This window comes from Eumetopias jubatus, unplaced genomic scaffold, assembly GCF_037043125.1.
Source record: "Eumetopias jubatus isolate StellerSeaLion01/CBP00866 unplaced genomic scaffold, mEumJub1_p1.0 scaffold_7, whole genome shotgun sequence".
Taxonomy (NCBI): Eukaryota; Metazoa; Chordata; class Mammalia; order Carnivora; family Otariidae; genus Eumetopias; species Eumetopias jubatus.
Window position 1 is genome coordinate 533,480 of NW_028274813.1, and position 5,882 is coordinate 539,361.

General features: G+C 40.3%; 1 pseudogene; it reads right to left on the reverse strand.

Annotated features, from left to right (window-relative positions):
• Positions 1–302: 302 nt before the first annotated feature.
• On the reverse strand, positions 303–431 carry LOC114202731 (U4 spliceosomal RNA; annotated as a pseudogene).
• Between the last annotated feature and the right edge of the window lie 5,451 nt (positions 432–5,882).

Below are 5,882 nucleotides of genomic sequence, written 5' to 3' on the forward strand. Positions count from 1 at the left end.
GGCAGTTTTTGTGCCAATACCATACTGTCTTGGTGATCACAGCTTTGTAATATGGCTTGAAGTTTGGGAACCTGATGTCCCCAGCTTTGGTTTTCATATTCACCAATCACCTGGTGATTCAGGGCCCTTTCTGGTTCCATACAAATTTTAGGATTATTTGTTCCAGCCCCTTGAAAAATACCAGTGGCACTTTATTTATTTTTACTTATTTTTTTATTTGCATTCCTTTTTTTAATTTTACTTTATGTTATGTAGGTCACCACACAATACATCATTAGTTTCTTTCTCAACTTGTAATTTAAAAAATTTTTTTTAATTTAATTTTATTATGTTATGTTAGTTACCATACAATACATCATTAGTTTTTCAGTTAGCAATAATCGCACCTCGGATAAACCTCATTGGCTACAATACTGCCACTGTGCAAATCTACATCATTAGTTTTTGATGCGGTGATCCACGATTCATTGTTTTCATATAACACTCAGTGCTCCATGCAGTACATGCCCTCCTTAATATCCATCACCGGGCTACCCCAACCCCCACCGCCTCCCTTCAAAAACCCTCAGTTTGTTTTTCAGAGTCCATAGTCTCTCATGGTTCATCTCTCCTTCCGATTTCCCCCCCTTCATTCTTCCCTTCCTTCTCCTAATGTCCTCCATGCTATTCCTTATGTTCCACAAATAAGTGAAACTGTATGATAATTGACTTTCCCTGCTTGACTTATTTCACTTAGCATAACCTCCTCCAGTCCCATCCATGTTGACATAAAACTTCGCTACTCATCTTTTCTGATGGCTGAGTAATAATCCATTGTATATATGGACCATATCTTCTTTACCCATTCATCTGTTGTAGGGCATCTCAGCTCTTTCCACTGTTTGGCTATTGCAGACAAGGCTGCCATGAACATTGGGGAGCATATGGCCCTTCTTTTCACTACATCTGTGACGTTGGGGTAAATACACAGCAGTGTAATTGCTGGGTCATAGGGTAGCTCTATTTTTAATTTTCTGAGGCAACTCCACACCGTTTTCCAAAGTGGCTGTACCAACTTGCATTCCCACCAACAGTGTAAGAGGGTTCTCCTTTCTCCACAACCTCTCCAATATTTGTTGTTTCTTGCCTTGTCGATTTTTGCCATTTTAACTGGTGTAAGGTGGTATCTCAGTGTGGTTTTGATTTGAATTTCCCTGATGCCTAATGATGATGTACATTTTTTTTCATGTGTCAGTTAGCCATTTGTATGACTTCTTTAGAGAAGTGTCTGTTCATGTCTTCTGCCCATTTTTTATTTGATTATTTGTTTTATGAGTGTTGAGTTTGAAGAGTTATTATAGATCTTGGATACCAGCCCTTTATTTGTAGTGTCATTTGCAAATATCTTCTCCCATTCCGTGGGTTGCCTCTTTGTTTTGTTGAATGTTTCTTTTGCTGTGTAGAAGCTTTTTTTCCTGATGAAGTCCCAAAAGTTCATTTTTGCTTTTGTTTCACTAGCCTTTGGAGATGTATCTTGAAAGAAGTTGCTGTGGCCAATGTCAAAGAGGTTACTGGCTATGTTCTTCTCTAGAATTTTGATGGATTCCTGTTTCACATTGAGGTCTTTCATCCATTTTGAGTTTAACTTTCTGTATGGTGTTAGATAATGGTCAAGTTTCATTCTTCTGCATGTGGCTGTCCAATTTCTTCTGCATGTGGCTGTCCAATTTTCCCAGCACCATTTATTGAAGAGACTGTCTTTTTCCATTGCATATTTTTTCCTGCTTTGTGGAAAATTATTCGACCATATAGTTGAGGATCTATATCGGGGGTGTCTATTCTGTTCCATTGGTCTATATGTCTGTTTTTGTGCTAGTACCATGCTGTCTTGGTGATCACTGCTTTGTAATATAGCTTGAAATCAGGCAATGTGATGTCTCCAGCTTTGCTTTCCTTTTTCAACATTTCCTTGGTGATTCGGGGTCTTTTCTGATTCCATACAAATTTTAGGATTGTTTATTACAGCACTTTGAAAAACGTCGTTGGAAATTTGATCAGCATGGCATTGAAGGTATAGATTGCTCTGGGTAGCATAGACACTTTAACAAGTTTATTCTTCCGATCCATGAGCATGGAATGTTTTTCCATCTTTTTGTGTCTTCTTTCAATTTCTTTCATGAGTGTTCTATAGTTCCTAGAGTATAGATCCTTTACCCCTTTGGTTAGGTTTATTCCCCCCAGGTATCTTATGGTTTTTGGTGCTATTGTAAATGGAATCATTTCTCCAATTTCTCTTTCTACAGATGCATTGTTATTGTATAAGAAAGCAATTGATTTCTGTTTACTGATTTTGTGTCCTGCCACATTACTGAATTGCTGTATGAGTTCTAGTAATTTGGAGGTGGAGTCTCTTGGGTTTCCCACAAAGTATCATGTCATCTGTGAAGAGAGAGAGTTTGACTTCTTCTTTGCCAACTTTAATACCTTTTATTTCTTTTTGTTGTCTGATTGCTGTTTCTAGGACTTCTAGTACAATGTTAAACAATAGTGGCAAGAGTAGGCATCCTTGTCGTGTTCCTGATCTTAAGGGAAAGGCTCTCAGGTTTTCCCCATTGAGGATGATATTCGCTGTGGGTTTTTCATAGATGGATTTTATGAACTTGATGCTCCCTCTATCCCTATACTCTGAAGACTTTTAATCAGGAAAGGATGCTGTATTTTGTCAAATACTTTTTCTGCATCAATTGAGAGGACCATATTGTTCCCTCTCCTCTTATTAATGTGCTCTATCACACTGATTGATCTGTGAATGTTGAACCACCCTTGCATCCCGGGGATAAATCCCACTTGGTCGTGGTGGATGATCCTTTTAATGTATTGTTGGATCCTATTAGCTAGGATTTTGTTGAGAATTTTGGAATCTGTATTCATCAGGGATATCAGTCTGAAATTCTCCTTTTTGATGGGGTCTTTACCTGGTTTGGGGATTAAGGTAATGCTGGCCTCAGAGAATGAGTTTGGAAGCTTTCCTTCTGTTTCTATTTTTTAAAGCAGCTTCAGTAGAATAGGTATTATTTCTTCTTTGAATGTTTGGTAGAATTTCCCAGGGAATCCATCAGGCCCTGGACTCTTGTTTTTTGGGAGGTTTTTGATCACTGCTTCAATCTCCTTACTGGTTATTGGTCTATTCAGGTTGTCAATTTCTTCCTGTTTCAGTCTTGGCAGTTTCCAGGTTTCCAGGAAGGCATCCATTTCATCCAGATTGCTCAGCTTATTGGCATATAGTTGTTGATAATAATTTCTAATAATTGTTTCTATTTCCTTGGTGTTCATCATGATCTCTCCCATTTTTCATAATTTTATTAATTTGGGTCCTTTCTCTTTTCTTCTGGATAAGTCTGGCCAGTGGTTTATCTATCTTATTCTTTCAAAGAAGCAACTTCTAGTTTTGTTGATCTGATTTACTGTCTTTCTGGTTTCTAATTCATCGATATCTGCTCTGGTGTAAATTATTTCTCTTCTAATGTGTGGCTTAAGCATCGTTTGTTGTTTTGTCTCTAGTTCTTTAAATTGTAGAGTTAGATGGTGAATTTGGGATTTTTCTATTTTTTTTGAGTGAGGTTTGGATGGCTATGTATTTCCCCCATAGGTCCACTTTGCAGTATTTCATAGGTTTTGGACCAATATGTTTTCATTTCATTTGTTTCCATGAATTGTTTAAGTTCTTCTTTGATTTCCTGGTTGACCCAAACATTCTTGAGCAGAGTGGTCTTTAGCTTCCAAGTGTTTGAATTTCTGCCAAATTTTCCCTTGTGACTGAGCTCCAGTTTTAAAACCTAATGATCTGAGAATATGCAGGGAATAATCTTAATCTTTTGCTATCAGTTGGGACCCAGTATGTGGTCTATTCTGGAGAAAGTTCCATGCGCGCTCGAAAAGAATGAATATTCTGTTGTTTTAGGGTCGAATGTTCTGTATATAGCTATAAGGTCCATCTGGCCCAGTGTCTCATTCAAAGCTCTTGTTTCTTTGTTGATTTTCACTGACCCCATCACCCTGCCACAGGGGCAGGGCAACTCAGTCGAAACCGGGGTGCCTGAGTAACAGCACAGCAGGTTCCTCTCTTAGAAGACAGGCTGGGAACAAGAGGCCAGCATACCTAAGGTCCCTAGAAAACAGGTTCATCTTGCTTGGCTTCTGGTCAATAATTTGGACTCTATACATTCCTTCAACCACCCATCATCACAATGGCTAGGAGGAGGAACCCCCAAAATAGGAAACACTCAAAGATTATGACTTATGCCACAGATTTACAAATGGATTCAGATATAACCAAGATGTTGGAGATGGAATTCAGGCTAACAATTGTGAAGACAATAGCTAGAATGGAGAAATCAATTAATGGCAACATAGAGTCTCTAAGGGCAGAAATGAAAGCTGAATTGGCAGAACTTAAAAATGCTTTCGGTGAGATCCAATCCAATCTAGATAATCTAACAGCTGGAGTAAGTGAGGCAGAAGAACAAATTAGTGACCTAGAAGACCAAATAATAGAGAAAAAGGGAAAAGAGGAGGCCAGAGAAAAACAACTCAGAATCCATGAAAATAGAATTAGAGAAATAAGTGACACCATGAAGCATTCCAAAGTCAGAATTACTGGAATCCCAGAGGGAGTGGAGAGAGAGAGAGGACTAGAAGATATATTTGAGCAAATTATAGCTGAGAACATCCCTAATCTGGGGAATGAAACAAACATTCGTGTTGTAGAGGCAGAGAGGACACCTCCCAAGCTGCTCTGTCCTTCAGGCCATTCGTATGCAGACGCTCTTCATGCCTGTTGTGTGCAGTGTTTTGTCCCTCCCTGGATGTGGTGAGTTTCAGTGTGTTCTGGTCTGCTTGTAAAAAGGGAGCTCACACCATCACCACCAGAACTGAAGCCCTGCAGAACTCTCGGTCCAGGAGACATGGTGTGGTCAGGGGCTTGTGCTGGTCTTCTGGGGAAGGGGCTTCTCTGGGCTATGACTGGCAGGTATGACAGAGAAGGGCAGTTCCACTGGAGTGTAGAGTTTTGTGGCTTAGTGTAAGCAAGTTAGGCAGCAGTGTCATTGCTGTGCTCCTTCCCACAGGAGGCTCTGTGTTCATGCTGAGGGTGGGGCAAGAATATGGCCCTGGCCAGCTCTTGTTCCTGGAGGGATCTCTCCTTAAACACTGCCTCTCAGGGACATGCTCAAGAAAAGTGAGCCATCTCTGCTCTGTGTGTCCCAGGGGCTCTTCTGATAACTGTTTCCATGCTGTCTTCTCCTAGTTTGTTCCCCTACCTTCTCTCCATGAGCATCACAGTGCCCTCTGAGCTCTATACCAGTCAAGCTCACTCACATTTATGATCCAGGGTTGGGCAACCTGGGTGGCTCAGTCAATTAAGCATCTGCCTTTATACAGGTCATGATCCTAGAGTTCTGGGATTCAGTACCACATGTGGCTCCCTGCTCAGTGGGCAGTCTGTTTGTCCCTCTCCCTCTGGTTCACCCCACACACACACTGCTCATTCTCTATCTCTCTCTCTCCCAAATAAATGAATCAAATCTAAAAAAAAAAAAAAAAACCCCAAAACTCCAAGCTTTAAGCCAAGTTGATTGTAATAACTCACCTAATTCAGTCCCTCTTGTTTTTCAAGTCAATGTTTATGGGGAAACTGCCTCTTTGTGGGTTTTCCTGTGTGTTCCTCTCTCGCTCACTCTTCTCTGTGACCATGGTTCCTTCCACACCATATCATCTCCCCTGACCCATGTCTCTGCACTTCCTATCTTCTTCCACATGGTCTCTTCTCTCCCTTTAATTGTAAAATTTGCTCAATCTTTGCAAAGTCAGTCTTTGGTCTATTTCTGGGGTATTTAGGATGATTT